The sequence below is a fragment of the Mustela nivalis genome (genome assembly GCF_964662115.1).
Source record: "Mustela nivalis genome assembly, chromosome: 3".
Taxonomy (NCBI): Eukaryota; Metazoa; Chordata; class Mammalia; order Carnivora; family Mustelidae; genus Mustela; species Mustela nivalis.
Window position 1 is genome coordinate 119,114,671 of NC_139022.1, and position 23,696 is coordinate 119,138,366.

Genomic DNA, 23,696 nt, shown 5'->3' on the forward strand with positions numbered 1-23,696 from the left:
ACTGTCACAAATGGAAACCTCAATCTCTCCCTCTGGAAATAAACCTCAGCCCTTAGGTGACATCAAATCCACCGGCAGGGACTCCATGACCTTGGCCAGGCTCCCACTGAACTCACTGAGACATTCACAGCATCATCAAAAGGACAGACACTTAGGTGCCTGTAAAGCTTCCTGGGGCTGGGGAAGAGACAAACTTTGGCAGTGGTGGCATTTTATTAGACAACTGGCCCTCTACAGTAAAAAATAACCTTTGTATTTTGCAGCCAGATCTTGTTTTTTCCAAATTACATTTGCCTTTCATTAAATAGTCCAATCCAGAAGAGTCTTCCCTTTGATCACGGAGTGGAAAAATTCTTGATGGCTTTCTCCCAGAACTGGGACCCACCCACTCATGAGTCCCAAGGGCCCCATATGCCCTGATCAGGTGATTTTGCTGCCTTCACGGGACAGCACGTCATCTCAGGAGGTCTAGGCACGCAGCTCAGTGCTGGCCACTCACTCAAAGAGGGGAGGGAGGAGGAGAAACACTCCTGAGACCGATTATTTTGTTGCAGTTTTATAACTGACCTTTTTCGCTATTTTAAATGAGCAGAAGAAGGAAAACTTTTCCATTATTGCTTGAGAAACTCGTGAATGTGTCATGTCAAGATTCCCAGGCATGTCATCAGCAGGAATGGCACAGTGGAGACAGCCTGGGGCACCAGAGTCAGGAACAGAGCTCCCCTCTTCCACTAGGTCTGGGAGGTAGGGAGAGGCCAGGCAACTCTCGTTCCTCTGTCCCTTCTCTCTGAGGGGCACAGGCTCCCCCCTTCTTCACTGAAGGATACAAGACCAATTTCAAACCTGGAGACACGTGTTTCCTGCCCCAGCTCCCCCTTTGGTTGGTAACAGATTCTACATAATTCCAGTTTCCGGTTCAGGATTCCAAATTAACTGATGTCGCTACCCAACCCTCCAGGAGGGGGACCACAACTCCTGGCTCTTTTAAGTGTGGGCTATACTGACGACATCCTCCAAAGAGGGGGTATGGGAACAGAGGGAAAGGGTAACCTGACAGAGGAGAAACCCGACAAAGTCTACCTTGGCCAGGCAGTCAAGGTCAACAACAACGGCGAGAAGTCATGTTGACGGTATGTTCCCCTGACATGATGTGACGTGTGTGGCATGTGACCTCTGTGCTCTTCATCCCCAAAACTACCACCTCCTTTTACTCATTAGAAAAATAACAGACACATTCCAGTGCAGGTACATTCTACCAAATCCCTGACCAGTACTCCCTAAACTGTCAAGGTCACGAGAAACCGGATAGAAAAGAAAAGTCTGAGAAACTGTCACAGCCAAGAGGAGCCCAAAAAGACACGGTCCCTAACGGCTCTGCGGAGTCCTGGGTGGGATCCTGGAATAGACAAAGGGCCTTAGGTAAAAACTAAAGAGATCTGAGTTAATATTAGTTAGTAATAACATATCAATATTTGTTCATTAATTGTGACAATTGTCCCACGCCAATAAAAGCTGTTCATAATAGAGTTAGCTGGGTGTGGAATATGTGAAAACTCTTTGTATTGCCTTTACAATTTTTCTGCTGATCTAAAACTGACAATTCAAAGTTTATTTTAAAATATGAATGGTTTTAGTTTTTACCTTTTATTTTCCTTGTTTGCCTTCCTCCATCACCTTCTTGCCAGCCTCAGCTTCTGGGCTGATCTTACAGCCTCCTTATGGACTTCTATGCTTATCTGTTTGGCTTCCCCCCTTAGAAATCTCTCTACGATTTTAGTCCATCAAGCCAGTCGTTGATCCAAAGATGGACACACAGGTATGGCTCAGTCTTCCTCGGGCATTCTTTTTTTTTTTAAGATTAAAAACAATAATAATGACAGACAGAGATCACAAGTAGGCAGAGAGAGAGAGAGAGAGGAAGAGGAAGCAGGCTCCCTGCTGAGCAGAGAGCCTGATGCGGGGCTCGATCCCAGGACCCTGGGATCATGATCTGAGCCGAAGGCAGAGGCTTTAACCCACTGAGCCACCCAGGAGCCCCTCTTTTTTTTTTTTTTTTTTTTTTTAGATAATTATTTACTGAGAGGGAGAGTGCATGTGAGCCAGGGAGGGGGGCGGAGAGGCAAAGGCAAAGGGCACAGGAGAGAAGCAAACTCCACTGAGCATGGAGCCCCACATGGGGCTCGATCTCATGACCCTGAGATCATGACCTGAGCAGAAATCAACAGTCAGACGTTTAGCTGACTGAGCCACCCAGGTGCCCCTTCATCAGGCATTCTTAAGGGGGTTCCCAAGGATTTGGGGCCAACACCCCGTTCAGAGCTTACTGCATAGGGTCCTGGGCTTAAGTCAGAGACTTCAGAAGGGGCTGAGATTCTCCTCCACTGGTTCCTACTGGAATCTGTGAGTGGTAAATTATTAATAATAATAATGTTTAGGACTTATGTACTGCTAATATCCTGTGGACTGCTTTAAAAGACAGAAGATACAGAAGCCCCAAGACCTACCTATTATAAATCTGCCTAACTTGCCTATTAACATAGAAATGGAATCACACAGTATGAGCATGTTCTCAAAGCTCATGTATGTTGTGTAACATCGATCAGTACCTTCTTTTTAGTGCCGGATAATATTCCACTGTGTGGATACACCACATTTTATTTCTGCAGACATCAGCAGATGGACTCTTGGGTTAGTCCAACTTTTTCCTATTACGAATAATGCTTCCTTGAACATTTGTGTACTGAGGATTTCGTGGGGATACACATTCCTGTTTCTCTCGGGTATATACCTAGGAGTGGGATTGCTGGTTCCTAGGGTAACTCTCAGTTTAACCATTTCAGGAGCTGCCAGACCGTTTTCCAAAGTCTACTCCCACCAGCAGTCTATCAGGGTTCTCTGCACCTTCTTCCCAAGGTGTGTTTTGATCCATCTTTGATCACAGCCATCCTAGTGGGTATGAAGTCACTGGGGCTTTGATTTGCATTGTGCTGACGACCAATGACATCGAGCGTCTTTGGATGTGCTTATTGGCCATGTGGACATCTTCTTCGGAGAGCTGTCTATTCAAAACACTTTGTGCCCATTTTTTAATTGGCTTGTCATTTCATTATGGAGTTGTGATAGTTCATGTGGGGCATATTTATGTAAGCTATCCCAAATCATTTTGCAATAAGATGGGATCTAAATTAACATATTTAGAAATAAAATTCATACTCTGTTAATAATCTTTTTTTTTTTTTCCAAATTCACTCAGAAGCCCTGAATTTTTACAATGAATCTTCCTGTGTAGAAATTTTAGGAGCGGAGCACCTGGGTGGCTCAGTGGGTTAAGCCTCTGCATTCGGCTCAGGTCATGATCTCAGGGTCCTCAGATTGAGCCATGCATCAGGCTCTCTGCTCAGCAGGGAGCCTGCTTCCTCCTCTCTCTCTGCCTGCCTCTCTGCCTGCTTGTGATCTCTGTCTGTCAAATACATAAATAAAATCTTTTAAAAAAAATGTTAGGAGCAGTAAATAAATAAAAGATCCTGATGATCTAGCAACTTAGCCATCTATCAAATATTGGTAGCAAACATTATTCTTCAAAATGATGCTTTGGAAGAAGGGCAGTACATAAACAGATTTCATCCTGGAAAAAACCCACTAAAATTTTTAAGAATATTATAATAATAGCAGATTATCATGTCATGAAGGAAACTCTAGGTGCTCCAAGTTCAGGAAATGGCCTGGGACGGGTGGTGAGTGCAAGTTCATTGTTTAAAGTTGTTCTTTGTGTTCCCCCAGGGCAGACCTGTGTCTTACTTCATTTTTAGCGCCAGTGCTGATACTGTGTCTGACATCCAATGAATATTTACTGAATACTGGTCAGCTCTAATGCAGGTGAGCCGTTGGGCTATCTCCCGCTTTAAGATTTACATTTCAGTATATTTCTAATCTCAAAAGATTTTAACTCTGAAAACATATTAATATTTCCATAACATTTTTAATGGTCGCCAAGTTGACCAGGTATGTGCCACTTCTGGACTGTGGAACTAGTGAGTGAGAAAGTAAATTCCTTCCTTGTCAGCTGCACAGGATCCGTGCTGGCCTTCCACTCCCCACCCATAGCACTGGAGTTGCATGGCTAGATCCAGGCATCTCTTCCTTGCCCAGAAGAGTGGCAGGAGGGCTCAGTTCATGGGACTCTGTATACTTCTCTTCCACAAAGCCTCCTCATTGCTCAGTGCAAGGGCTTTCATGATTTAATGCCCTTTATCTTTCTCTAGGGATTTATTGCTGAACAACAAAATGCCCCTGGAACTCAGTGATGTTATTATCATATCACATTCTGTGAATGAGGAATGGAGCAGGACACACATGGTGGACTCGTCTGCCCCTTGTGGCATCCACTAAAGTCAGTGGTAATCAGCCTAGGTGGGCTGGTCTAGAGCATCTGAAATGGCTTTAGTTATACATCTGGTGATCTTGGAGGCTCGGGGCTGGCTGGATGGCTGGGCTCAGTTAGGATCACAAACCAGAGTGCCTAAACGTGGCCTCTCCAATTTGGGACAATCAGGATAGTCGATTTGTTGCAAGGCAGCTCAGAGCGCCCAGAGACCAACTTCCATGAGAGAAGGCATGGAAACCACCATTCTCTTTAGGCCCAGGCCCAGAAACTGACAGGACACCGCTTCTGCTATACTCTCCTGGCCGGTCAGAGGCCCACCCAGAGGTATCAGCCCAGCTCTGGATGGAAGCAATGCCCAAGCATTCAGAACCACCTTTAACCCACTACAGCCCCCAGTTCCCACTCACAATCCCTTTCTACGTGGCCAGCCTTCCTACGTGTTTCATGTGTATCCTTGAATTCCAAGGTAGTTTGTTCTACAGATTACGTCAGTTGGTACGTACATCGCCTCCTGTGCTCTGCCTGATGGGAGCCTCCAGGGACGGCCTTCTCGGTGGCTTCCTACTCCCCTGCCATGAACAGTGCCAAAAGAACATCTTCTGGCATATGTCCCTAGGACAGAGTGCCTCTGGCCCGCAGGCTGGCCTGGTCAGCAGCGGGGGATCCATGCAGTTAACTTGAACCTGCGCTGGTGGGCGAGGCTGCTCTGTGGAGTGGCAGCCCCTGCCCTCACTGCCTTGTAGAGAAGCAGGGTTCCCACTGCACCTACACTATGGCCAACAGTTGGCATTAGACAACCTCCTAATTTTCACTCATCTAATGGGTATACACAGCAAAGCTTCATGTTGAACTTTTCAAGCAAAGCCTTCTCCCTTCTTGGGAAAACAGAAGGGAAGGAAAGGAAGTGGCAGCTGGCTTCCCGGGCAGTTTGGCTAGAGTGTGTCCATCCCATACAGCCAAGGCTGACTGCAGATTCTAGGATCTGAAGGCGGATGGACCACAGGGCCTTGGAGTCACCATGATTCCCCATGTTTCTCTCTCTGCCTTTTCCTGAGATCAGGAAAAGAGATCACTTTAATTTTAGGGGGAACCATATCATTTTATTTTCATCTTTAGCTTCCTTTGCTCTCTCTCCTCTTCCCTCCCTCCCTTCCTCCTGCTCTCCCCGAAGAACAGATGTGGCCCAAGTCCAAATCTTTAGAAACATCTGCTGAGACACCAGCTGCCTTTCTCCAGAACCAAGGAACCCCTGACCCCTCCAGCTACTGGGTTTCATCTAAGGACCCTGGATCTCTGGCCAGAATACTTGCATTGAACTCAGCAGTGTCCTCTAACTATTAAGATAACTTGTTAGAATCCCTGAAGCTTTGCACAAATAGAAGAAAGAAGGAGATGGGTTTTTTTTTTTAAACACTGGCTGCAGTGGGAGCCAGCTCACCTAGGAGGAGTACAGGCCACTCGATTCCTCACAGAGAGAATTGCATCTCTTTTGGAACTACCTGGACGTAGAGGAGAGGCATGGAAAAAGAGAGTTGAATTGTTCTGATCATGAAAGAAACAGCAGTTTGGAGTCTGGCCAGCGGCGGCACGCTGACCACTGGAGGAAGCAGGCTTTGCGGGAGTCAACCTAAGGACTTTAGGGCAGAGTGATTTAACTCCAGGAACAACCCCCTTCATTGACTGCAGACCTCCAGGAAACATCTACTAAACTTGACAGCTGTATGCCGGCGGTCAGTGAAAACCAACACTAAGTTGACAGGGACAGAGAGAAAGAAGGCAACAGTCCTAGGGGACAGACAGGAGTGGGACTGAGTTGCTCAGTATGAACAGGAAATCAGAGGCAGGAAGTGACCAATAAGGCATAAGCCCCTATGGTGGAGGATGCGGGGGAGTCGGGGAGGGGCCGGGGTGCCGGGAGGGCTGACTGGGGGTGAGGGGTGGGATCAGGGAACATTTGGGAGAGATTTCCAGGCTCTTCCATAATATGTGGAATGAGGTTCTCAGGAAGGACGACCTCAGAATTGTGACCATGGGAATCTACAAACTTGAAGGCATCTGGGACACACACAGACACACACAGATGCACACACACACACACACACACACACACACACATACCTCTGCAGAACCAGATACTCTAGAGCAGCAGTTCTCAACCTTAGCAGTGTGTCTGAATCATTTGGAGGCTTTAAAAACCTGCTGAGCCTACTTTTCCACCAAACTAATCACATCAGACTCTCTGGGGGTAGGACCCAGGCCTCAGGTTTTCAAAGCTCCCAGGATTATAATGTTGCCATTAAAAAAAGATGTGCCAGGGCATATTGGTGACTGCACTATTAAATGAAAAAATAGAGGTCATGAACGATTTTGCCCAGCATTACCCAATTTTTGTAAAAATTTTTAAAGCTCAGACATGATAAGATATACCCCCAAAATGTTGACAGTGGTTTTTCTGAGAGTGGAGCTATTATGGAAGTTTCTACCACCTTCTTTTGACTAATCTGAGTTTTCCTAAATCTCTATAAATAATGTGTTACTTTTATAATGAAAGATGTGTATATATAACACATATCTTATGTCCCTTTAACTGTTTGTGGTCACCAGCTCCAAGATGGCCCTCTTATGAGCCCCACATCCTGGCATCCATGCGCCAGTGTGTTCTCCCCTCACACTGAGTCAGAGCTGGCCAGTGGGACCAGTGGAACACTGCAGAAGGGATGGTGTATGAGGTCCAAGGCATCCCATTTGAACAAAATTTTGAAGAGGTGAGGGCTTGAGTCATGAGGACACCTGGGGGAAGAGCAGCAGGAACCGCCAGTGCAAAGGCCCTGAGGCAGGGAGCATTCCTGCAACTTCAAAGAACAGCAAGCCCTCCAGCATGGCCTTCGGCTCAGGTCATGATCCCGGAGTCCTGGGATCGAGTCCCGCATCGGGTTCCCAGCTCCATGGGGAGTCTGCTTCTCCCTTTGATTTCTCCTCGCTCATGCTCTCTCTCACTACCTCTCTCTCAATACATAAATAAAAATCTTAAAAAATGTACTGAATGAATGAACAATTAGGGGGAAGCTCCCCAGAATGCTTCTAGCCATGAGGCTAGAAGAAAGCAAGGACGAGAAGAGTGGGAGAGAAATGAGAGAGGCAGGGGAGGAGGCGTTGACTCTGAGATGGGAAGCTCCTGGGGCGTTCAGAGCATGGATGTGACAATTTGATATGACAGTCAAATGTGATCTGATTTGTGTTTTGTAAATGCTGTTGTGTCTTCTGTGTAGGAAATGGGCTCTAAGTCAGAGAAGAAGCAGGGGGACCCGTTGGAAAATTTCTGTGATCATCCAGGTGGGGAGACTTGGGGGGCAGCCACAGAGGTGGTGAGAAGGGGTTGGAACTGGAAGGAAGGAAGAACTGCTCTTGGATTGGATGTGGAGTATGAGAGAGAAGAGAGGCAGCGGAGACAGCTCCAGGCTTCAACCTGGGCAGCCAGAAACACAGAACTACCACCTGCTGAGGGGAGGACAGGAGGGATCTGGCTGGGACTGGGGAATCAGGGATTCCATTTGGGCATCTTAAGCATGAGACACCCATTGGAAATCTAAGAGGAAATGTCAAATCAGCAGTTGCGTATGTGAGCCTAGCATTGACCGGCGATTGCAGGCTAGCTGTGCAAACTTGGGAGCCCCCAGCATTTGGGCGCTCTCTCCCCTTAAGAGTTGATGCGCTCAGCCGCCTAGGAGTGCAGGTGGAGAGAGTGTCCAGGACTGAGCCCTGCGCCCTAGTGCTCAGAGTGGAGGGCCTGAGGTGAGACCCCAAAAGAGTGGGGGCGGGGGGAGAGGAAGAATTGGGAGGGAGAGGTGTTCTGGGAAGCCAGATGGAGGCTGTCTCAAGGAGGAGGGTGCGGGGTTGTTCCAAAAGCTGCCAAAAGGTGCGGGGAGAGGGGGCAGCATTTGTAATAACCCTGGAGAACCAGGTTTCCCTTCACCTTCTCCTGCTTTCTTAGCAAGGCTGGGAGACCTAGGGTCACAGGACAGGATTGGCACTCCAGCCTGGACACTAAAGGCACTTGTCCCATCAGCTTTAGACTTCCTTTTGGTGCAAAATAAGACTAGAAAGTTCTACCTTGGCTGCCTGGGGAAGAGATTGAAAAGAGTTCTCAAGGCATACAAATTAAGTGGGAAATATGATTTCATTGAGGACAATGAGAGACAGACTTCTTGGGGGGGGGGGTAGGCAGCCTACAGCTGGCCAAAAGGGAGGGTGAGGAAAACTTCAGTACTTTCATATTTTATAGTAGGGATCAACAAAAAAATGTTACAAGTGACATTACTGCAACAATTGGTGAAATTTGAGGAAGGCCTGTAGATGACACAGTCTCGCCTCCATGTTAATGTTCCTAGTTCTCACAACTGGACTGGGGCCATGGCAAAGAACAACCCTATTCTTAGGAAATACCCGTGGAACTACTTATGGGGAAAGGAGTCTCGTGCTATGACTTTCTGTCAAATGGCTCAGTTCTTAAAAATCCAGGCAGACACCCAAGTCAATGGTCCTCAGTCAAATGATTGTACCTGACATTACCTAGGACCTCATTGGAAGCCTAGATTAGCTTTTCAGGCATCTGAGAGAGCAAATGACAGAGAAGCAAATGCGGCAAACTATCAACGGAAGAGGAAGCAGATGATAGGTGTGTGGAAAGTCTGTGCCATTCCTGCAACTTTTTAGAAAGCTCAGAATTATTTCAAAATGAATGTCTTCCAGGGACGTCTGGGTGGCTCAGATGGTTAAGTGTCAAACTGGCATCAGATTCTTGATTCTGGCTCAGGTCATGATCTCAGGGCTGTGAGATCCAGCCCCGCATCCAGCTCTGTGCTGGGTGTGGAGCCTGCTTAAGATTCTCTCTCTCTCCCTCTCCCTCTGTACCCCTCACCCACACCTCTCTCTCCCTCTTTGAAAATAAAAAAAAAAGAAGAGAGGAGAAGTGAGTTGGGGGAAATCAGAGGGGGAGACGAACCATGAGAGACTGTGGACTCTGAGAAACAAACTGAGGGTTTTGGAGGGGGGTTGGGTGAGCCTGGTGGTGGGTATTAAGGAGGGCACGTATTGCATGGAGCACTGGGTGTGGTACATAAGCAATGAATTCTGGAACACTGAAAAGAAATAAAATAAAATAAATGAAATGAAAAAAAAAAAAGTTTTCTAAAGACCTTAAAAATATTTTTAGGATGTTCTTTCAATCTACTTGTATCTTGTTCAGTGAGAATACACTTATGTGTTACTAGAGTGTTGTGTTTTTAATGATTAAATAGACACAGTAAGTAAAACCCCTTCTGAGCCGTGAATCTTCAGCTGGTAAATATCAACTACTAAGTCACTCTATTTTTAATAGGGTTACTATACTTATTGTATTATTATTACTGATATTGTTAACATTTCGACTAGTTCTGGAATTGCAGGGAGGGGGCTACCTTCCTGCTCCGCCCCCTACCACCACCCGCGTCATTTTCTAATTTTCCAGCTTCCCCACCTGGACCAGGCCCCCGGAAGTTCACGCCTGCAACCCTCCTGGCTGACGGCAGTGCCGTTATTTGACCACAAGGGGGCGCTCACAACACCTCCTTCTCTGCCATGTAGGCTCCGCAGAGCTTGAAAAGCAGGCTCTGAACCACTCACTGGCTTGCTGGACCACAGAACCTCAGGACCGCAGGCCCTCGCCTCGGTGGGCTGAAGAGAACCTGCCAGCCCCAGCGCAGTAATTCTGGGATCTCTGACGTGCAACTCAATTCCCTGCTCCCTTCTTTTTCCCCCTGCACAGCTGGCTCGCTTTTGGCTCCAGGGTGACACTGAAAATGCATAAAATTCAGTAATTCGGGAGACTCATCTGAAAAATACAGCTAAATCAACCAGTGCAGACTCCCTTCTGCAGGACATTGAAGACGGCTACACGGGAGTGGCAGTGGAGCAGAGCCTGGTTGCAGATCAATAGCCTGTCTGAAAACGTGAATTGGGAGGGTCAGTTTTAAAACTGGGAGATTTCACATAAAATCCAGATTTATGTTTTTGCTTATAAAATGGAGTGAAAGGAGCCCATGTCATCACATGGTAACATCTCTCTGGGGCTGTGGAGTGGTCTCCCCCTTTGGACTAGGCATACACCCCAGCTCACCACAGTCCTCACCAAGCCCCATTGCCTCACCTTGGGACCACTTCACTGCCTGTCAGCTGTCATGCCTGCTATGTCACCTGCCTGGTGATATCTGGATGTGCCACCCAACGCAAAGGAAAGCCTAGACGAGTCAGATACCCTGAGAACAGGACAGTTCCCAACAGACACATTTTCTGGTCAACCACTACTCAAGAAAAACCCATGAGGTTGCAAGGATTTCAGGGAACAGATTTTTTAAAAATCATATAATATGTTGTCATGCCTCTGTGTCTTCATTACAACCACTGGGAAAACACAGAAGCAGATTCTGGAGTTCAGGCCTGGATGACCTTGAACAGTCAATCTTTCCATGCCTTAGTTTCCTTGCCTATAAAATGGGGATATTTATAGCCTCATAGAATACTTTGAGAATGAGGGAGACAACCCATGTCAAAGCATTTAGAAAGGGCCTGGCACATACTGTAAGTCAAATAAGTGTTAGCACTGGTTATTATTAATCATTACACAGGGTAGCTGAACCCTTGGAAAGAGGAGGCCAATGGTTCTCAAATTTGAGTGCACATCAAGGTCACCTGGAGGTCACATTGCACAGAGATGGCTGGGCCCCAACCGCATAGTTTCTGATTCAGTGGGTCTGGACTGGGACCTGAGAATGTGCATGTTTTAGCAAGTTCACATGTGCTCACTGATCTGCCAGGCACACTTTGAAACTGTCCCTGTGCACAGTTGAAGGCCAACTTTAACTAATGTGCCTACACATTGGCCTGCTTCTCTTTGAAAGAGTCATGGTAAGTATTAAAAGTATTAACATAGGGGCGCTTGGGTGGCGCAGTGGGCTAAAGCCTCTGCCTTCAGCTCAGGTCATGATCTCAGGGTCTTGGGATCGAGCCCCCCATCAGGCTCTCTGCTCAGTAGGGAGCCTGCTTCCTCCTCTCTCTCTCTGCCTGCCTCTCTGCCTACTTGTGATCTCCCTCTGTCAAATAAACAAAAATTTAAAAAAATAAAATAAAATAAAAGTATTAACATATATAAAATACTTCAAGAAGTACCTAACAAATAATGCTTAATAAGTAAGAATTGTTAATAATTAAATAGAGAATTAACAGGAAAATCTAAAACTAAAGAGAAGGACATAGACAGAAGAGGACCCAGGGCATTTGGGCTAGGGACTTCCCTTTTAATCCCCTCAAAGCCTATGAAGGGACATGTAAGGAAGACAGTTCCTGGAAATGAAGGGTCATACACCAGGCTGCCTGGTATGAGGTAGAGACCATTGCCAGACCCAGGTCTGTCTGCCTCCACAGGGCCTGGGTTCTTCCCACTCCTCCTTGCCCCTCTGAGCTGTAGCTAATCCAAGTTTCACCACTGATCTACCAGTGGCTCTGTCCTGAGTACCTACAAAGGGCCTGCACACTCTAAGGTCCAAGATTAGAACTCACAGTATAGGATACAGAATAGGAAGGTCAGGCTCACGGGTGCTAGGAGAAGGAGGAAAAGAAGGCACGCAGACGGAATGCAATTGGGTAGAGGGGCCACGCCACTGTAGTTGGTCCTGGTTTGGGCAGGCCACCCAAGGGAGGCATGCCTAGCCATGTCTAACCCTGCCCTTTATCTCCAGATTCATGAAGGCCAGAGGCTCAAGGGACAAATAGCCCCTAATCCTCTCCAAATCCTATTGGCCCCATAATTTTAGATGGGGCTGATCCTAGACCCCCAAAATGCTCAAGCCCATTTCCAGGATTGTAGGGCTGGGAAGTGTCCCAGTTTGAACAGCCCCTTAGGCTAAGGCATGGCCAAGGATGGCCGTTCGCAGGAATCAAGGACAGCATACAGTGTGGCTGGAGGCCCCTGTGGTGTTTTGAGGTAGCAGGGGTGGAAACAGAAGGTGGCCCCCATTGTGGGAAGCTGACTCTCCATTGGGGCCACACTGCAGCTGGAGCTCTAAGACATCCAAGGACTCTGAATGTGAAGCTGACCTTCCAGAAAGTTATGAAAGCACATTTCTCAAGAGAAGGCCTTAGAGCATATTGTGCTTAATGGCTTGTTTGCTTGATTAGAACTCTTAACTGTTGAGATAAACAATATGGGGACCTACCTTTATACCTATGCCTGGGACCCACATTTTCAAGGAAAGACCTGCCCACCAGCACCTAGAACACTTCTGGTGTACATAGAAGATGCTCAAAAGATATTGGGGGAACAATGAGCTGTGAGGCTGGTGTTGGGGGCAATGGTAAAATTAGGGGCCCATGGCTACGAAGTGAGGGATTTCTTACCCCTGCCCAATAGTGGGGCTGGATTCCTATTCAAATGCCTGTGTCACGGGGATGGTAAGATTGTCCTCATGCTCAGCCATCAGAAGAAACCAACTGATAAGAGTTTCCCAAGGCTCCAGATTGTCTCAGCATCCCAGAGGAAAAGTTACTTTCATATCCCACCACCGAGCGAACATAGTTTTGCATTGATTAAACTTAGAGACTTAATTGTGTGATGGAGCTATTGACCTGGGTCTGAGGGTCCTGGATGTCTTGGGGAAGCGCCCAGGAAGGACTCTGGGAAGCTTGATACCTGGGGCTTCTGTGTGGGAGGACTTGGACACAGGCACACGGGTTACACGGCACCGAGCTGGCATTCACACTGGACCTGCATTGCCAAGGAACAGATAGCCCCCTGAGCAGGTGCATCTGAGGCCACTTGCCCCTCTCATCTGACTTGCTCCTCTTTCTCTTCCAGCGTCCAGACTCAACAGCCTAACCTTCTGCCCTCTATCCTCTGCCCTCTGCCAGGTTGCTTTGTGGGCCCAGAACTCTTGTTGCTAACTATATTCCCTTGTGCTCATTTTAAATTACTGGGTACAAAACTACTGACTTCTAAGAGGCTCCATTTCCTCCCAATATGCCCTACAAAATGCTTGCTATGGGTATGACTACCATTAAAGCGTCTCTGTTGCTGTATGGCCTTACCGCTCCCACGCTTCCTATGATATCCTGGAAATTACTCCAAGTTTGTGTTAGGCAACGTCAAGGACACTCCTTTAAAGGAAGCAATGAGATGGAGTACCCCTTTACCCCTCCTTCCATCCTCCTTTCTGGAATACATAAGAGAGAGCTGGGGCTCCAACAGCCTCCTTGGGCCATGAAGCAAAATAAGCATGAAAGCAAAGGAAAAGGCTAGTGAAGCAGAAATAGTGATGGAACCTGGCAACCCAGTGACCATGAAACAACCACACCAGCCCTGGACTAACTTGTAGAGCTGTTTTAAATGAGAGAAGAGTCAGCATTATTTTGTATAAACTACTGCTCTTCTGGGCATAGTGCTTTCACAGCAGCTGAACTTAATCTTAACTGAGAGGCCATCTCTCCCTGGTCTGACCTCTGGCTCAGATGCCTCTTCCTCTCTCAGTCTGTGGAGAACGGACACCCAGTGAACTGCCTCAGCCCACTTTGCAGGCCAGAATTCTGTTTCTTGAATTCTTGTTCAATTTCAGGTGGCTTGGACATTTGTTTATAAGACAGAACTGTATGCTGCCCAAGTGTCTCTTAGGTAAAAATGTCTTTCAGATGACCTCCCCCTGATTCCCTTCAGTTCTCTTCTGGACAGTACTCAGGCTGTGCTGACCTTCAGCCACTATATAAATGCACACTTGTACTGGCTGGGACATCTTAAACACCACCACGCAGGTTGTAAAGAGCTGCTTCGAGTCCCATTAGTGCGCTCCTGTCTCTCCCTGTTGCTCCCTTGTAACCCTCAGACTCACATCACCCAGCAGCTAAAGGCTTAACACTCGGGGAGGTGAGGGCCTAAGCCTTGGCTCTAACTCACTTGCCTCATGTTTGCTCAGACCGGTGATACCCACAAGGCACCTCTACAACCCAATGTGCATGGGAGGGACCACGCACGCCTCCATTTACCACCCTGGCATGGGGAAGGGAGGGACCCTAGCCTGGGTCCCAGCTCGGACCCTCGAGCATCCAGAGCCATGTTCCTTCCCACCCCGTCACTGGTGGTCTGCTGCCTTGGAAACTCTCACCTGTGACCAGAGAACTCATGGCTTGTTCTTTGGGCTCAGAAACATCCCAGGAAGTACTGGCCATCCCCCTCACTGATTTGGTCCCCTAGACAACCAGTGGATGAGAACCCCAGAGACTCTCACTGCACTCACTCTTTACTGGGCCCACTAATCTGGCGGACCACCACCTCCAGGGCCTGATCCTCAGCATCCGAGTCCTGTAGCCACACTGGGCATGGCCACTAGAGCGCCCCCAGGTGGCACCCCTGCTACTCCAGACTGCACAGCCCAAAATACGGGACTGCAACCCAGGTTGCATTAGAGCAATGCCCTCCAAGCTCCAGCCCCGGTCCTTGCTTCTGGGGTTTCTCTGTAGATCCCTCCTCCCATGTCCTCCCAGGCGTGAGCCAGTAAGCCCCTTAGTTCCTGTGACTTACCCACATTGAGAATTCACCCATTTCTTTGTGTTACCCCTTCTGTTTGGGCCAGTGGTTCTCACAGGGGGATCTTAGGGCACATTCTGGAAATCCGTGCAACATTTTGAGCTGTTCCGATGATTGCCAGGGACCCAGTGGCACTTTTCTGGCTTTAATTTTTTCCAATCTTTACTGTACACTGATTGAGCTGTAGCATGCGTGAAGACCACGCCTTCTATACCCATATAAGTGTCACATATATGCATATAAGTGTCCCATCAATGCATGTGCACAAAGTGAGCACATCCCTGGAACTGCCAGCCAGACCCAAATCAGAAGACCATCAGAACCCTCAAAGCTCCCGCAGACCCCCGTGCAGCCACAGATAAGCACCATCCTGACTTCTAACTTTAGGAGTCTGCCCTCGCCTCCTTTTTTTGAACCTCCTAGAAAAGGCTTCATGCCATCTTCCATGTGTATTCTTTTGTGTCTGGTGTCTTCCATTTACCATCATGCGTGTGACATCCCTCCATGTGGCTGCATATAGTTCTTGATGGGCACATGGGCTGTTTCCAGTATGGAGCTTGTAGGAATACTGCTGCCTCAAACATTCCCACACATGCTTCTTAATTCGCTGATGTACCCACTTTGGCTGGGCAGACACCTGGCGGGGAACAGCTGCATCACAGGACAGGTATTTCATAGCCTTGTCATAACCTACTGCCAATGAGTTTCCCCAAATTGGTGTGGCAACTGCCATTCCCACCCACACAGTAGGGGAGTTCCCTGTTGACCCATTTTTTTGCCAACACTTAGAGCGTCTGCTTTATGTTAGCCACTCTGGAAGGCATACTGTACTAGGGTACTGTGGTCACTGACCATTTGGGGATCCTTTTCTGTGAACTGCCCACTCAACTCTTCTGCCTCGTTTCCTGTCAGGTTGTTTGCCTTTGCTTTTTTATTAATCTGTAGCTCCTTATACATCCTGTATGTGACTTCTCCCATGAATAGGTGATTACAAATAGCTTCTTTCATTCTTGTCTTTCCATGTCCCTAAAAGCGTCACTTGATGAAACAGAATTCCAAGACAGTAAAATTCACCAAATTTTTCTTTAGGGTTAATAATTTTTGGTCCCAAGTCATCTTTGCCTACCCCTTTGTTTCCTTCTACAAGTTTTCTAGTTTTGCCTTTCATATTTTGATTTCTAATCCCACACCCCTTTTGAATGATCCATCAGACATCTGTGTAGCTGAAAAATCTGTTTATAATGATTGGACTGGGAACCTAGCTCAGCTTCACACATAAACACGAAATCAGGGGGGGGGGTGCACAGTTTAATATACATGGAGATTCCCAGAATGTAACTCCTGTGTAAATTTAGAGAAGATTTTATTTTGTTTTATTTGGAACGCTACCAATGTTTGAATCATTTCAGAAAAAAAATCTGTCACTGACAGCAACGCGGCTCGAGGTACATGAGTAACCCATATAACCCACCTGTGTCTGTCTACATTTCTAGATGATTCTATGTTTTAAGCAGGCTTATATATATACTTAGTTGACTCTTAATTCAGGCTATTAACTATGAAGGAAGTTTCAACGATCTTCGTTTGATTATTGTTTGCTTCTCTTAAATCTAAACTTAGGCATTAGTTTGTAGCAGTTGTTTGACCACTTCAAACACATCCCCCAGGGTGACCGTGCCCATGTGGCTCGGCACTGATGCCCATGTTATTTTATCATGAATTACGTTTTTCCTTCTTTTCTATTATAATAAAGGCAAATATTAATTTGGGGAAAGGAATGATGTGTCCAGATACTTTTCAATTCATTTCAGGATGATCACGGGGATTGACAAAGTATTTCCCACAAGAAGGAGCCACTAGGTCTTGTAGGGTAAGAGCCAGTGTGATGGGTCTGCCCTGTGGGCCTCACATTTCAAACCAAACAGGCACGCTGAAGTGTTCTCCTAACCACAGGAGTCGTTTTCTCCTAAATTGAATTCCTCTTAGGCCAGCCAATTTTCGGGTAACGATAATGTTTTTCTCCTCACGTTTATGAAGTAGAAGGTCCCATACCAACCCCAGAAAAAACAACATGGGAGTGGCCCTCCTGCTCCAAGCCACCTCACCTCCTTCCACCATCTGCCTGCCCGAGATCACACAGAAGCCTGCTCTGGTACTTCACTGGCTTTAGTAGAGGTCTGGGTCAGGTAGAGACGTCTGAGTTTAAGACCCAGCTCTGTCCCAGATGAGCTGTGTAGCTCTGGCCAGTGTATTAACCCTCTGTGAGCCCAGAGAAGAATTTCACAAAATGAGTAAGAGAAAACTTACTTGGCACATTCATGAAAGCAAAAGGTAAGAACGGTTGATGTTTGCTGAGGGCTTCCTGTAAGCCCACCTCTGTGCTAAATGCCTCACGAGGATAACCATCTACTCCCACAATCCTGCCTCGAGGATGAGGGCCACGATGGCCGCCATTTTACAGATGAGGAAAGAGGAGCACAGAGAGAGTAAAGACGTTGTCCTGGGGCACACACTTGGAAAGTGACGAAGCTGAGAGTAAAACCCGGGCAGTCTGACTGGTTCTCGTTAAATGATAACTCAAAGGGAGAAGAGTTCCGAATGCAAAGAAGATGTTCAAAAACTGGCAGTTCTTGGCCCACTGGTTGTATAGTTCCATGCTTGAACTTATCATTACCCTCTTTCTTTCCACTCCCAAGAGAACTGCCTACCTGTCTTTGGTTTAACTCCATTTAATACATGTCATAGTGGTTTTTAAATAAATTGATTTCTAATAGTGCTACTGCCTCAATTTGGCAGCATTTGCCAATAGAACACTAAGAAAAGTGATGTTAATTGACCTGCAAATGACATAAGGAAGTCTGTGTTTGCGCTGGAAATCATGCTGCTATTTACCCCAAAAAATCCAATCCCATAAGCAACAAAAAGCACTCTATGTCAAAAATATTTCCAAGCCTCAGGCCTATAAACACTTGACACAAGGAAGTACCACTACCCTCTGGGTGCTGGTTTTAACAGGATCTGACCTGCGTGCTTCTAGATCCTTCGGAATGTGCTCTGACACAGACCGAGGTCAGGTACTGGTAAATAAAGTGGCTTCCAGCACAAAATAGACTCCACGTCCCAGCAGGTGTGGTTGTGGCGCTCTTCCGTTTCTGAAAATGGTTTTGCGAGCTTGGAGAATTTGAGGGTGCTTTCCTGTAGGGCCAAGTCCCGGCAGCTGGCCAGCCCTGTGAAGTTGTGCATCATTAGCAAAAAGCAGGAACCTTAAACTTTAGAGACAAGTTTTAGGGTGACCTTGTCCATCAAAGGAGGAGGTTTGACTAAGAGAATCCCGAAAGCCTCCCCAGGCCTAGAGCTGAGGATTTAACACGTGCTCCTGGATTTTGGATCGGGTGCTCCCAGATCATGTTGTGAACGAGTCAGGACTCATTTCCTTTCTCGCTGTGTGATTTAGGCCCATCGCTGTACCTCTCTGAACCTCAGGGTCCTCCTTGAGTAAAATCAAGAATAAATAATATTGACCTCACTGGGTTGTTCTAGAGATCACATTTTCAAAGGCTAAACATAAAATAGATGCTCAAAAATGTGTTTCCTGCCCTCACACATGTACATTTTCTCTTAGGACCACGTCCCCTGCCCAAGACACCAGACCTCCCTGTACAGTCGGTTCACTTTACCCATGCCCCATGCAGCCCTCCTGTCTTTCCCCAGGAGTCTAGACTCTCAACTCTTCTGCCAGAACTACATCTACTCCGAGACCAACTGCCTGATAAATTGATACAATCTCTCCAGTCACCTTCCGGAAACGCCCACATTAAGAATTCTAATGTTAGAATTCCAGTGTGTAGAACAGAGAGGAATTGGTGATTTAAATACGGCAACATTTGATGACAAATTTCATTCCCTGATGATGCCAGGAAAAAGAAGCATCTGGAATGGTTTCTCTTTTCAGGGTGGATTATGCATGTGAGTAGCGGGTCCCTCCACATGACGTATGGGGTTCCGTAATCGGTCTCTGTTTCCTTTTGGCAAAAGAGCCCACTTCAGCAGGGAAAGGCTTGGAGATGGGCTTCTTGTTTGCTTTCTGCAGTCAGCCACCCCAAATTCTTGGAAGTGGGTGGAGCATAAATGAAAAGTTGGTAAATAAAATTCTTTCTTTGGTCTAGTATGGACAGGCCTTGGTCTCTTCGGGCTACTTCTTGGCTCCCAAACTGTAATTACTGGTTGCTTTTTAAAGGGTCCCTCTGAACTGAGTCTTCAGTTGTTCTAAATTCACTTGGGATCCTTCTGGACCCAGGAATTAAAGGTGACTCTTCATTCCTGTAAGTCAGAGACTGTCTTGTCTAAGGAAACATTCAGGGCTTCAGGCATGTTGTGTGGTGAGATGGGCCAATTAAAGCCATAGCGCAGCAGCTTCCAAAGGGGGTTTGTTCCTTGGGAAGCAATAAGCTTCCTTGAGAGTCTGATCTCTGGCCAGGAGGACCCTTCCCCTCCTGTAGCCCTGATCCCTGGGGTCCTGGAGTAATGGCAAGTAAATAGAGGCTACTGGGCCAGAAGAACCATAGAAGGCTTTTTTTGTTTTTGTTTTTTTAAAGATTTTATTCATTTATTTGACAGACAGGGATCACAAGTAGGCAGAGAGGCAGGCAGAGAGAGACAAAGAAGCAGGCTCCCTGCTGAGCAGAGAGCCCGATGTGGGACTCGATCCCAGGACCCTGGGATCATGACCTGAGCCGATGGCAGAGGCTTTAATCCACTGAGCCACCCAGGTGCCCCAAGAACCGTAGAAGGTTTTACTGGCCACAGAGTCTCCTTAACATCACGGGATTCAGGTAATGCCCTGAACCATTCCTGGCTTCTGAAAGGGAGGGAGGCATTACTAAAGCTCCTATAAGCTCTACATATCTCAGAGGACTACCATGCTCCCTTCCACCAGTCCAACCTCCCTCCCAACACAGCACCGGACAGTGGCCTGAGCATGGGGTGGGGTCCTTTGCCTTTCACTGTCAGTGGTGACAGTAACAGATAACCCGGACTGAATACTTTCTATGCATTGTTTCATTTCAGCCTCCCTATGACCCTACGAAGTCGGTATCACTAGCATCCCCATTTTACAGAAAAGAGGATTGAGGACAAGAGGGCAAGTAAGTTCCTCGGGGCGAGTATGTGACAGAGATTCAAACCCAGCTCTGACTGGCCCCACAGGCCCTGCTTTTAACACCTGCACAGATCTGTTGCCCGCCTTCCCCTGAGCCTTCACTACTCCATGCATACCTCATCAGAGCCCCGCTACCCACACCAAACCCCGAAGATTGAAATGCATCCGAGCACAGTGGATGGACAGACAAGCTCGGGCTGGATGGCCCGGGTCTGAATCCAGCTCCAGCATTTACTCACAGTGTGGCCACCGGCAAGTTACTTGAACTCTCTATGCCTTTGTTCTCCCTTTCACCCACAAACAATAACCCCTTAGCCGACTGCGGCTGAGATGGGAGGAACCATAGGGGTGAAGCACACACCGAGGGCGCTGGGCACACGAGGAGAGCTCCGTAAGCCCTGGCGTTTCTGTCCTCTCTACCATCTCTCAAGGGCCTGCTCAGCGTCTCCACCTCGATATCTAACAGGCAATTTGGCATAGCTGAAGCCGAATTCCTGGCCTTCCCGCATAGGGCTCCTCTCCCCCTATTGTTGCCCACCCTAACAACAGGCAACTTTGTCTTTCTGGAAGCTGAAATCAAAAACTTCGGAGTCATCCTGGGCTCCTCTCTTCCCTGTGTCCCTCACACTTAACTCGCCTGCAGATCCTCTGAGTTTTACCTTTAAAATATGCCCAGCAGCTTGTCCTATACCACCCCCTCTCCTGCTACCTGGTCCAGGTCAACACTGTCTTTCCCCTATGTGCACCCCGCAGTCTCCTCATTGTGCCCTCTGCCTCTGCTCTCGCCCATGACTGTCTTCTCCTGCTGTAGCCAGAACCCCAGGATGCAACATGTATCTCTAATCCAGAACCCCTCGGCTTCTGCCTCACCCAGAGAAAATGTCAATGCCTGATCACAGGCCCACTGGGCCACGTCCTTACCGCAATTACCTCTCCAGCCTCATTGATCTCCTGCTTTTCCTCCTGGAGCTCCGGCCCTGTTGTTATCTTTCCTGAAAACTCTCCCTCCCTACAGATACCTGCGTGCTTTATTTCTTCACTCCTCTGCTCTCTGCTCACGCACCACCTCATCAAAGCAGGTTTTCCCAACCATTCGAAATAAAACAAGTCCCCAAGCTGCCTTGGTGACTGCCTGTGTCAGGAAACAATAAACCACCAAACCTCCCTCCCTCACCTCAACCCAGTTGTCCTTATTTCCTTTCAGTATCAGCTTCTGGAACAACCTGTCCTCAGAACAGGTGCAGGAGAGGTAGAAAGAATGGGCAAAGTACTCGGGGAAAGTATCTGATAGAAATATGATTCCTGGGCACCTGGATGGTTCAGTAGGTTAAAGCCTCTGCCTTCGGCTCATGTCATGATCCCAGGGTCCTGGGATAGAGCCCCGCATCAGGCTCTCTGCTAAGCTGGGAGCCTGCTTCCTCCTCTCTCTCTCTCTCTCTGCCTACTTGTGATCTCTGTCTGTCAAATAAATAAATAAAATCTTTAAAGAAAAAAGAAATATGATTCCTTTGGTTCATAGGAAGATACTATTATATATATATATATATATATATATATATATATATATATATATATATATATATTTTGTTGTTGTTGTTGGATAGCACATGATCAGTCCAAAACAGCAGACCAAGTAATGCTGAGGAAGGCATTGCAGAACACACTTGAGACAAACAGCATCCAGCACCCCTCTTGCCAAGTAACACCCAAAATAAGGTGGCAAGTGCGAACTAGGGCCTTGGGAGTAAAGAGGTCAGTGTGAATGTGTTATCTGATGGCAGCTCCTTATGAAGCCTCACTAAAACAATCATGATGGAATTTTTTTTTAAAGACATAAAAGTACAAGGGAAAATGAGAGAGGTAAAAATAACAAAACTTTGGGATCCAGAAAGTTGATGGATAAGAACTATTTGACTAACTAGTCCTGACAGAGCTGAATCCCAAGAACATAGCAAGAAAATCCATGAGCCAGATGGATTATACAAGAGAATGCTCGGAAAAACTCAGAAACTTAGGACACATGGTACTTCTGGCCCTGAGAGCAAAGCTATGGGAAGGAGGGGATAAAATAATAGAGACTGCTTGAGAATTGTTTAGAAGTAGTTAGATGTCTAGACATCCTCCCTCACTCCACACTGCTGGGCCCCTTCCCCACACTGGCAGAAGAATAAAATACAGGGACTCTGGACTATGTGACATCAGACCCAGTTGGTGGGTGTGACATCCAGTGTATCATACTATAAACAGAGTGATTCAGTAACTATGGACATGACCCCCTCCCACCCTGTTTCTCCTACTGGGCTTCCAGAACGCTGGCATCCAAGCCTTTGCCCTCTGAACAGGAGGTTGGAAGAAACCTCTGTACTATGTGTAACAAACTCAGGTGGAAAGGCTTGAAGATATTGACACATAGGCTTCCCAACAATTGGCACAGCATAGAACTCCACAGTAAAGTTCACAGTCAAGAAACTCTACTCATTCAGACAACCAGAGATGAAAGGCATCTGAGGAAAGCCTCTACGAGACAAGTCAGAAAACAAACAGATAAAAACAGCTTGGAAAAAAAACCCAGAAACTTTGCGAGGAGAAAAAAAACGTCCCAAAACTATCGTTGATTGCCTTGCAAGATAAGACATTGCCTCAACGAAACAAAAACAGAAAGCTGCTTAAAAAATAATTTTTAAAAAAATATTTAAAAAAGAATACTGTTTAAAATAAACACTTATGGAACAAAAACTATTTCTTGAAAATTAAAAATATGAAAATAGAAGTAAAAAACTTTGTACAAGATTGGAAAATAAAATTGAGAAAGTGTTTCAGGAAGGACATCAGAAAGACAAAGAGACAGAAAACAGAGAAAAATAGAGAAAATAATTAGAAGACCAGTCCAAGAAGTCTTACATGCAAAGAAGACGAGCACCACAAAGAAAGAACAGTGAAAACAAAGAAAATATTCATCAACAAAATAAGAAAAGAATATTTTTCAAACTTGAAGAACAAAAATCTCCAGATTGAAAGGGGACTTCAAGTTCTCCGCATCATGGAAAAAATATACTCACACTAAGGTACGTTGTTATGAAATTTCCAGAACACTCAGAATAAAGAAAACATCCTACCAAGCTTCTGAAGGGTAGAAAAAACATGCCACATGCAACAGATCAGAAATTAGAATAAATTAAGAATTTTTAGCAGCATACAAGGGAGAAAAATGAACAAAAGAAAAATGAACAGGGAGAAAAATGAACAATGGGCCAGTGACCTCAAAAAATTACAAAAGAAAATTATTTCCAACCTAGAATTCTATATCTAGCCCAGTTATCACTCATTTGTAAAAATAGAATAAAAATAATTCAAATATACAAATAATTTAACTGTTGCATGCTTTTCTCCAGAAAGCCACTCGCATATTCTACCAAATGAAGGAGTAAACTATGGAAAAACAAAATACATGCCACCTGTGTAAGTTCCCCTAGGGCTGCCATAGCAATGTACCACAAACTGGGTGGTCTAAAACAACAGAAATTTATTGTCTCACAGTCCTAGAGGCT

At 46.5% G+C, this 23,696-nt stretch overlaps 1 protein-coding gene across 48 annotated transcripts in view; it reads right to left on the reverse strand.

Annotated features, from left to right (window-relative positions):
* The window catches only part of LOC309862336 (uncharacterized protein), a 230,645-nt gene that overhangs the window by 11,531 nt on the left and 195,418 nt on the right, over window positions 1-23,696 (reverse strand). For 2 of the 48 annotated variants that reach the window (XR_014310434.1, XR_014310435.1), the window contains exon 1: window positions 21,168-21,208. The exons of 36 other annotated variants lie outside the window; for them this stretch is intronic. The gene's annotated coding sequence lies outside the window, so the exon portion shown is untranslated. 10 more of the 48 variants (XR_014310436.1, XR_014310437.1, XR_014310438.1 and 7 more) reach the window with 10 other exon arrangements.